General features: G+C 37.4%; 1 long non-coding RNA gene across 1 annotated transcript; it reads right to left on the bottom strand.

Moving 5' to 3' along the window:
• Positions 1 to 226: 226 nt before the first annotated feature.
• LOC121987381 lies at positions 227 to 1,854 on the bottom strand. The gene is made up of 3 exons (XR_006113543.1): positions 1,699 to 1,854; positions 1,171 to 1,220; positions 227 to 333 (listed from the first exon to the last, which is right to left on the bottom strand). It is a non-coding gene; the product is annotated as an uncharacterized LOC121987381 (long non-coding RNA).
• Between the last annotated feature and the right edge of the window lie 8,916 nt (positions 1,855 to 10,770).

Here is a 10,770-nt window from a genome sequence, read left to right as displayed (position 1 = left end):
TAAATATCTTCTCTTCTGTCCTACATCTGGAATTTGGTCGATAATCATTTCCCCATCAATCAGCGTATCATTATGGAAACTCTTTTCATGAAAAATAGAGAGATTAGGCATAAATACAGATTATATGTGTTATAAAACTTCAGACACTTATAAAGCCAGAAAAGGTGTACCTCAGCAGCATTCTTTAGGGGAAACCGCATTTGAACCCTACGAAAATAGAAGTTTCGATCAATTAGGTAGCACCCCGTACTGTTAATGAACATCATGTAGCGGGTTCCATTAGCCTTCCATGTAGCATAGTAGTATCTTTGTCTTAGTAGTTGCAGATTATCTCTGCACATAACATAATATTGATTAAAAATGAGTGTTAATAATGTCTTTTCTAACATAAATAAATTTGAATATCTAGGAGCTCCAACAAAGAAAATGTGCATCCTTACTAATTATACTTCTGGCAATAAATTTTAAATAAAAAGAAAAGTGATCAGATGTGTGTTTGTATGCTGTACAAATAACTTATAATTTCTAAAATAATGTAGGCAAAAAATGAATATGGAAAAGCACACACCCCTATTGTGATTCTTGCAGACTGTTCATGCCATTGCGCCCCCAGAGGACAACTCACAAAATGTCTGATTCATGAAGTAAATCTACTTAATGAGAAGTGGAGATAACTAAAAGAGAAAAATAAATTATGACCAAATAAACTTGTATTCAACAATATCACTTAGCATGAAGATTTCCTAGGTACTCAAAAGACAAGCCATGCCATATCATTATAAGATATACTGCCCTGTGATTCATATAGGGAGACATGTCTGGATTATTCCAACACACAATCTAAAGACCACGCAGCAAACAATGAATAAGCATGTTGGATACCCTCAATAACAAAAGGCAAAACCACACAAACTCATTGAAAGAATATTAGATGGAAACACAATATATGTAAACCAATAGATTGTTTGTTCCAAAAATCTAAATATACATTCATAATTTTGCAGATTTGAACATTGAAACACAATGAACTACTAGCTGTCTTTCACGTCAGGCTAAAGATGTTAAATAAATAAGGTATGTATATATATATACACACACACACATATATATATATATATATATATATATATATATATATATATATATATATATATATATATAAAGACACACCTGTTAAGAGAAACTGGATGTGAACCAGGAAATTGTGGGTTTGTTCTTCCCTAATAACCAAGAATAAGAAACAGAGAACTAATAAGAAATAAAATATAAATGAGTTAATACGATCAAATAAAACCACATCAAATAAGACCAAATCGCATTGTGAAAATGTGACTGTTAATTGAAAATTTTAGTAGGGCTGGATCTAAAGTACAACTATATTAGTTACCAAAATAACAGGTACTTGTGAATCAATAAATAACAGAGGCTCCCTGACTGATTATGTATAACAGATTCATAAAGGTTTGAAAAATAAAATTCATAAAGAAAGACCATAAAAGAAATGTGGCAAACTGAGAAAAAACTGAATCATAAATCAAGAGGAGCTAGAAGAAGGAAAAAAAAGTAGAGCTTATGATCTAAAATTTCAGTGTAATTGCAGCAACTTCCTATTACAGATGCAGTATTATTTAATGACCATTTAATGTGGATAATATAATTGAAAGAAATAACAACTATTACAAGGTGAAGTATCCATACCGTAGGCGGCATTAAATCAAGGAATTGGTAACAGAGGTGGCGCATTGCATCTTGCTGATCATAAGGTATTGCATCACCTAGAACATCATCATTTGTTAAAATTTTAATATCCACATTCTCCTGAAAAAGAAAGCAGGTGTAAACTTCAACATTCACCAAAATTGAAAAGATTATTGATAGTACAGTGCCTCTACTGACTGCTAAACCGACACAAAGAATAATAAAAATAGAGTCTTGTGTAAAGGATATCCATGACATATATACATACATTTTATAGCTGACACGATATGATGTCAATACCTCATCAAAGGTCTAATTATCCATGTAACAATTAACATTCTAGAGTAGATAACAAATACTAAAACCATATAAAATGTGAAATATATCTTCAAGAAGAATGAGACCTTTTGAGAAAAAAAAAATAGAAAGGCATATTTTCTGATAGCGCATTTGATTTCCACAATATAGAGAATGCATCAATTAATTCACATGACCAATATGTTATACACTAACAAATTCTGATCTAGAAATATCTAACATAGGAAAAAGAAAATCATTGTGCTGCATAAACTATCCTTTTGAATAGTCTCAACAATGATAGTTCTGGCCCCAATATTTCTTGGTAGGAAGGCATAATAAAGAGTAATAAGTATTGGAAGAAAAGAAAACAAGTAGCAGTGGACAAAGCAAGTAGCAAAACATGATCCTCAACTTCCTCAGGGTTTGAAGGCAGTTTGCTACCTTCCTTCTCCTCTTGTCTCACAACATGTGTCTGGAGTCTTGGGCATTCTGTTGATGGACAAAACAAGCTTTTACAACCCATGCTTCCTTTGGTGTATCTAACATGCACAAGCTAAAACCTGACTATTTGTACTAAGGCATAAACACGATTATCAAAAGAAAACATTGTTAAATCTGTTTCCCCCAAAAGATACAAAGTCTATAATGGTTTCAGGTCAAAAATTCACAAGCAACTTTAAAGAATACAAGGAAAACCATGTGTCTATTCCTTACTTGCAAAACCCCAGAGAACAAATAGGTGTAGGACCGTTAGATTCAATAGAGGGGGGGGGGGGGTGAATATCGATTCGAAAACTTAGAGTATAAACGCAGTGGAAAAGTAAAATAGACACAAATGTTTTTTACTTCGTTCGGAGCCTGTGACGACTCCTACTCGAAGGCCCGTGGTCCTTGACCACTTTCGTTGGGCAATCACTAACAAGTCGAAATATGATTACAGAATGAATACAGGAAATGCTAGTGAAAATAAAGTAATACCGACAAGGAAATTAAATAAAAACCGAAGGAGCACTTTGTCGGAGCGTTGTTGGCGTCGCACTGAACGTCGAGCAGCAAGACCAGCAGTAGAAGAGTTCTCAGATTGATTGATTCTGAAAGCTCCTGTCTGGGGCTTCTTTTATATACTGTTCCGGGCACCTGGATCCCTTCCGGGCGCCTGGAATGTGACGTAGCTGCTCAAACCGAGATGTTCCACGTGGCGATGCGCAATCAGGATAAAGTTTGCCTCCCGGGCGCCCGAATCCCTTCCGGGCGCCCGGATTCCTTCCGGGCGCTCGGACCCTGTTTTCCCGCAGAATCCATCCTGCACGACAAACGTTAGTCCGGAGGTAAATATATATCCTGTAAAACAGATTGTTAGCATAATTAAAGTTCAACAAAGTAATAGAAAAGAGTATGACTTAGATTCCGTCTTTCCGAGACCGGAATCTAGTCACGATCTCGACTTAGGCATCCGAAATGGATCTAAGCCGGATCGACGCCTAATGTTCCCTTCCCGGGAACGCGTCCTCGCAGTCACTCTCCTCCAGTGACTTACCTCACTTACCTGCCAGACTTCCGGTCAGCCCGTCGACCCGTCTGGACTTCTCGCCAAGCGTCCGGTCAGCCCGTCGACCCGCTTGGACTTCTCGCCAGCTATCCGGTCAGCCCGTCGACCTAGCTGGACTTCACGGCAAGCGTCCGGTCAGCCCGTCGACCCGCTTGGACTTCTCGCCAGCTGTCCGGTCAGCCCGTCGACGTAGCTGGACTTCGTGCCAGACATCCGGTCAGCCCGTCTGGACTTCTCCTGCACACTCGATCAAAGTGTCAGACAGCAACAAAACTAACTTGACCTATTTGTCATTCATCAAAACCTGGGTTAGACCGTTAGTGCTACCCGCACCAACAATCTCCCCCTTTTTGATGGAATGACAACTTAGTTAAGTTAGTGAAAGAACGAAAAAGCCAGGTACATTGGTTTTACAGTTAGTTTCAGTGTTTTCAATTTGGTTTATCTAACTTAACCACCTAACCCTCCCCCTTTGGCATTCATAAAAAAAACAAGGGTAAACAATCATAGTGTAGAGTTTCTGTAAAAATAATCACAGCTAATCTTGAAGAAATCTGAGTTTGGTTTAAGAAAACAATTTTTAAATCCAATGAAAAAAATCAAGTTGACTTGGGGGAGACAAGTTGAATTTTGAAAACTATAAATTTAAAGTTTTATCTTCTCAAGCGTGAAAAATTTAAATTAGGTTTTTCAACTTTTCAAAAGTAAATTTTTCTTTTCAGGTTTGAGTAACATTTACTTTTAAGAGGTAAAATTTTTAACTTCAATCTTTCAAAACAAAGCAAAAGTTAAACTAGTAAGATTAAATTTGCCAAAATAATTTTTAAGGCTAATTTGATAAAGGCTAAATTTGAAAAGTTTAATTTTCAATAGTCAACATTTTAAATCAGGTTTGAAAATTAGGTGGGATTAAACTTTCAAGTTTTTCAAACACTTAGTTAAATTTAACTGTTTTTGTAAATTAATGTTCAAACATAAGCTAGTTTTTAAAAAGCATTTGTCAAACACATAAAATTTTGATTAATTTCTCCCCCTGAACTTGACACTTAAAATTAAACAGCTGTCTAACCAATTAGGTACTGACTGACTACCAGAAGATAGTAGCTTTCACTTGGTTAGTCAGATTAAGGTGATTATAAATAGTCAGTGTATGACTTGACTGATGATCTTAATCTGATTACTGTCTGATTTGTATTTAACGTCCAGACTTATGCTGATGCACTGAAATAAGCATCTTAAGTCCAGACAGTTGGCCTATGCATCGTCTCACCCCTTTCTATGTTTGTCAAACACAAGCAAGGTAAGCCTAAGGTGTTGGTGAGATGCTCAAAAACTAGTCCTATGGGTACATGCTTTCTAAGGATTTAAAACTAGTCTAAGGACAAAACTGTTTTTGAAAATCTAAAAATGGAAAGTTTTGAAAACAAACAAGTTTAACCTATAATTTGATAAAACCATTTTTGAAAGTATTTTTGAAAGATCCTAGTCTATTAAGCACATCCCTAATTTTCGCTGTAAGTTGCTAAATTCACTTTCAGGGAGTGGTTTTGTAAAAATGTCATCTAAATTTGATTTGGACTCAATGTACTTGAGTTCAATATCACCTTTAGTAACATGATCCCTGATGAAGTGGTGCCTAATTTCAATATGTTTGGTTCTTGAATGATGCACAGGATTCTTGGTTAAGTTAATTGAACTTATATTGTCAATTAATACTTTTACATTTGTGATATTTAAATTGAAATCTTTTAGAGTATGCATCATCCATAATAATTGTGCAACACAGTCACCTATAGCTATGTATTCTGACTCAGTTGTAGATAGAGCAACACAATGTTACTTTCTACTAAACCAGCTAACAAGTGATGAACCTAATAATTGACATCCACCACTTGTGCTTTTGCGGTCTAATTTGCATCCAGCATAATCTGAGTCAGAATACCCTATTAGTTCAAAATTATTTGTCCTAGGATACCAGATTCCTACATTTGTTGTTCCTTTAAGATATCTAAAAATTCTTTTAACTTGTGTCAAATGAGATTCCTTAGCACAAGTTTGGTATCTAGCACACATACTAACTGCAAATAAGATATCAGGTCGGCTTGCAGTTAAGTACAGTAGGCTACCTATTGCACTTCTATAATGTTTTAAATCAATTGGTTTTCCATTTTGGGTCACTGTCTAGGATTGTGTTTACTGCCATCGGTGTTTTTATTTCTTTTGTATTTTCCATTCCGAATTTTTTAAGTAATTCTTTGGTGTATTTATGTTGATAAATATAATTTCCTTCATTTGTTTGTTTGATTTGTAATCCTAAGAAATAGGTTAATTTTCCCACTAAGCTCATTTCAAATTCCTTTTCCATTAGATTAATAAATTCTTCTAAAAATTCTGAATTTGTTGAGCCAAATATTATATCATCTACGTATATTTGTGCAATAAATATGTCTGTATTTAATGGTTTAACAAACAAGGTTGGGTTAATTTGACCTTGTTTGAATCCTTTAGATGTTAAGTAAGATGTTAGCCTCTCATACCATGCCCTGGGTGCTTGTTTAAGTCCATATAGTGCTTTCTTTAATTAAAAACATAATCAGGGTGTTCTAGACTTTCAAAACAAGGAGGCTGACCTACATAAACTTCTTCTTTAATTAGTCCATTGAGAAAGGCAGACTTAACATCCATTTGGTATAGTTTGAATCCCTTATGGGCTGCATAACTTAGTAACATTCTAATGGATTCTAATCTGGCTACTGGGGCATATGTTTCATCATAGTCAAGTCCTTCAACTTGACTAAATCCTTTGGCAACCAGCGTAGTCTTATTTCTAGTAATTTCCCCAGTTTCACTTAGTTTGTTTCTGAATACCCATTTTGTTTCTATTATTTTCTTATTCTTAGGTGGTGGGACTAGGTCCCAAACCTCATTACGCTCAAATTGGGCTAGTTCTTCTTGTATAGCTATAATCCAATCTGGGTCTAGTAGGGATTCGTCCACAGTTTTGGGTTCAGTTTTTGAAATTAATGAAATTTGACTTAGGTTTCTAAAAGATGATCTGGTTTGAACTCTTAAGTCTGGGTCACCGATTATTTGATCAGTTGGATGATTTGGGTTAACCCTTATTGTTCTAGGAGGTTGACTCTCTTGATGTTGTTCCTCTTCTTCATGACTTAGAGTTTGGTTGGTTTCTGGAATAAACTCAGGTGTTTGTGTAGGTTCTATGTCTTGTTTAGTTTCTTCAAATTTTACATTAGTAGTTTCTTCAAGTTTTAAGGTAACCTTATTGTAAATTCTGTAGCCTCTACTATTTAGGGAATATCCTACAAAAATTCCATTTTCAATTTTAGAGGTGAATTTTCCTAAGTGTTCTCTTGTATTTAAGATAAAGACTGGGCACCCAAATACTTTAAAATATTTTATATTTGGTTGTTTATTCTAAAACATTTCAAAGAACGTTTTGTTATGAGTTTTATTTATTGTTATTCTGTTCTGTACATAGCAGGCTGTACCAACGGCTTCTGCCCAAAAGTATTTAGGTAGGTTATACTCATTTAACATTGTTCTAGAAGCTTCAAGTAAGGTTCTATTTTTTCTTTCTACAATTCTATTTTGGTGGGGGGTTTTAGGGCATGAGAACTCATGATGGTAACCGTTTTCTAGACAAAAACTGTTAAAGTTATGATTTTTAAATTCTCCCCCGTTGTCACTTCTAATTCTTTTAATTTTAATATCTTTTTCGTTTTCAATCTGTTTGCAAAAATTTGTAAAAATTTCAAAAGTTTCATCTTTATGTTTTAAGAATTTTACCCAAGTAAACCTAGAATAATCGTCTATAATTACTAAACAATATAAGTTTCCATTTATAGATTTGACTCCATGGGAGTCAAAAAGGTCTAAATGTAGAAGTTCTAATATTGAGTTAGTTTGTGGTTGATTTGTTTGTTTGTGAGTTGATTTAGTTTGTTTGACTTGTTGACAAGCATTACATATGGTTGAATCTAAGTTAGGTAATTTTGGTAAGCCTTTTACAAGTCCATTTAGTTTACTTATATTTCTAAAGTTGGTGTGAGACATCCTCCTATGCCATAACCAAGTTTCTTCTTTTTGTGTTAAATAACACTTAATGGAGAAAGTGGTTAAGTTGATGGCGTAGATGTTGTCTTTTCTAAAACCTTTTAGGCTTATGGTAGGATTATCTAGATGTTTGATTAAACATTCTGTGGATAGAAATTTAACCTTATACCTAGTATCACACAATTGACTTATACTTAGAAGATTATACTTAAAATTTTCAACAAGTAAAACATTTATAATTATAAAGTCTAATTTTAATTCAATATTACCTATACCAATTACCTTGAGTTTGCCGTTGTTTCCAAAGGCAACTGTTCCTAGGCTTTTGTAAGTGAGTTGAGTGAACTTGGTGTGATCTCCAGTCATATGTTTGGAGCAACCACTGTCCAAAATCCACTTGGTTTCCTCATTCGAGCCTTCGGAAACGAGTACGGACTCGTGGCTTGTTTCGGGTTCAGACCCGTCTTCATCTTCTGACTCGTTTTCTGTTTCGGCTTCGCGGGCCATCAGTGCGAGGTGGCTCTGATGTTTCTGCTCTTCTTCCTCCGATTCGTCCGAGGAGTCGTCCCACGTTGCTTTGAGTGCCTTCTTTTTGGTTGGCTTTGGTTTGTCGAACTTTAGTTTTGGGCATTCGTTCTTGTAGTGTCCCTTTTTATTGCAGCCATAGCAAGTCACGTTCTTTTGTTCTGAGGGAGAGCTGATCTTTTGAAGGTCCTTTTTGCTGAAGCTCCTTTTTCTCCTGGTGAACATTTTTCTTACCAAGTTCACCAGGTGTTCTTCGTCTTCGGAGTCTTGGTCGGATTCTTCTTCAAATTCAGGCTTGCTTTTCTTTTCTTTGGAGGAACCTGCAAATAGAGCTATACCTTTCTCGGCTCCAGCATTAGTTTGTTCGTGTAATTCTAATTCACAGAAAAGCTCATCTAATTTTAATTTAGAAAGATTCTTAGAAATTTTGAAGGCATCCACTATTGATGCCCACAAACTATTACGTGGAAAGGCGTTTAATGCGTACCTTATTAAGTCTCTATTTTCCATCTGGTGGCCTATCGCATGAAGCCCGTTGAGGATGTCCTTGATCCTCGCATGGAGCTGATTCACTGTTTCTCCTTCCTGCATTTTTATGTTAAAAATTTTATTTAAAAGCAGGTCTCGTTTTATTACCTTAGCGTCGCTCGTTCCCTCGTGCAGCTCGATCAATTTGTCCCACAGTTCTTTAGCGTTTTTGTGTGGACCGACTCTGTTTAGTTCTTCTCTTGTTAGTCCGCACTGTAGAGTGTTGATCGCTTTATTTTCTGTTGATGCTTTTTTCTTCAGATCTGCTGTCCAGTCTTCAGGATCCACTAGATTCCCGGAGTTGTCCACTGGAATTTTGTAGGGTCTCGTAATGCTCATCCACTGGTCGAAGTCTGTTTTGAGGTAGACCTCCATGCGCTTCTTCCAGTATGGAAAGTCGTCCCCGTTGAAGAGTGGAGGTCGCACTATGCTGAATCCTTCTTGTTGGGACATTCTGTGCACCGGTAAATAACCAAAAAAAATCCCAAGACTTGGTCTTGGATTAGTAGTGCGGGAAGAGAAAAATAGTAAAAAAATCTAGATTGGTGTTGCACCAATTTAGCTCAAAAATAATAAAAAAATGATAAACCAGTTTGGAGTTTGAGTGTAAAACCGAAAAAGGAAAAAAAATTTCACACCCAGTCTGATTGGTGGTTGCACCAAATCAGAGCGGTACCTGCTCTGATACCACTTGTAGGACCGTTAGATTCGATAGAGGGGGGGGGGGGTGAATATCGATTCGAAAACTTAGAGTATAAACGCAGCAGAAAAGTAAAATAGACACAAATGTTTTTTACTTCGTTCGGAGCCTGTGACGACTCCTACTCGAAGGCCCGAAGGACCACTTTCGTTGGGCAATCACTAACAAGTCGAAATATGATTACAGAATGAATACAGGAAATGCTAGTGAAAATAACGCAATACCGACAAGGAAATTAAATAAAAACCGAAGGAGCACTTTGTCGGAGCGTTGTTCGCGTCGCATTGAACGTCGAGCAGCAAGACCAGCAGTAGAAGAGTTCTCAGATTGATTGATTCTGAAGCTTCTGTCTGGGGCTTCTTTTATATGCTGTTCCGGGCGCCTGGATCCCTTCCGGGCGCCTGGAATGTGACGTAGCTGTTCAAACCGAGATGCTCCATGTGGCGATGCGCAATCAGGATAAAGTTTGCCTCCCGGGCGCCTGGATTCCTTCCGGGCGCCCGGACCCTGTTTTCCCGCAGAATCCATCCTACACGACAAACGTTAGTCCGGAGGCAAATATATATCCTGTAAAACAGATTGTTAGCATAATTAAAGTTCAACAAAGTAATAGAAAAGAGTATGACTTAGATTCCGTCTTTCCGAGACCGGAATCTAGTAACGATCTCGACTTTGACATCCGAAATGGATCTAAGCCGGATCGATGCCTAATGTTCCCTTCCCGGGAACGCGTCCTCGCAGTCACTCCCCTCCAGTGACTTAACTCACTTACCTGCCAGACGTCCGGTCAGCCCGTCGACCCGTCTAGACTTCTCGCCAAGCGTCCGGTCAGCCCGTCGACCCGCTTGGACTTCTCGCCAACTATCCGGTCAGCCCGTCGACCTAGCTGGACTTCACGCCAAGCGTCCGGTCAGTCCGTCGACCCGCTTGGACTTCTCGCCAGCTATCCGATCAGCCCGTCGACCTAGTTGGACTTCGTGCCAGACATCCGGTCAGCCCGTCGACCTGTCTGGACTTCTCCTGCACACTCGATCAAAGTGTCAGACAGCAACAAAACTAACTTGACCTATTTGTCATTCATCAAAACCTGGGTTAGACCGTTAGTGCTACCCGCACCAACAATAGGAAGTTTCTTTATCAAACTTAGCACGTATCTACTTTGCTCTTTAGCAAAATATCACAGCTTTAGCTACTAAAAAATAAGTATAAGAAACAAAAAATCAACTCTCAAAGACAACCAAATCACTGGAGTTAAAAAAGTGGAGACCCACCTGACTTCGAACTGGATGACACTCCGTAGACGGATGTCTTCCCTCTGACCCAGCAATTACCCATTAATTATCCAGGAACTACCAATACAACTCACCAGGCGCGAGATCAGCCAATCTTTTTCACA

The sequence above is a fragment of the Zingiber officinale genome, chromosome 5B (assembly GCF_018446385.1).
Source record: "Zingiber officinale cultivar Zhangliang chromosome 5B, Zo_v1.1, whole genome shotgun sequence".
NCBI lineage: Eukaryota > Viridiplantae > Streptophyta > Magnoliopsida > Zingiberales > Zingiberaceae > Zingiber > Zingiber officinale.
The sequence above is the reverse complement of the archived record's forward strand: the minus strand, read 5'-3'. Positions and strand labels throughout refer to the sequence as shown.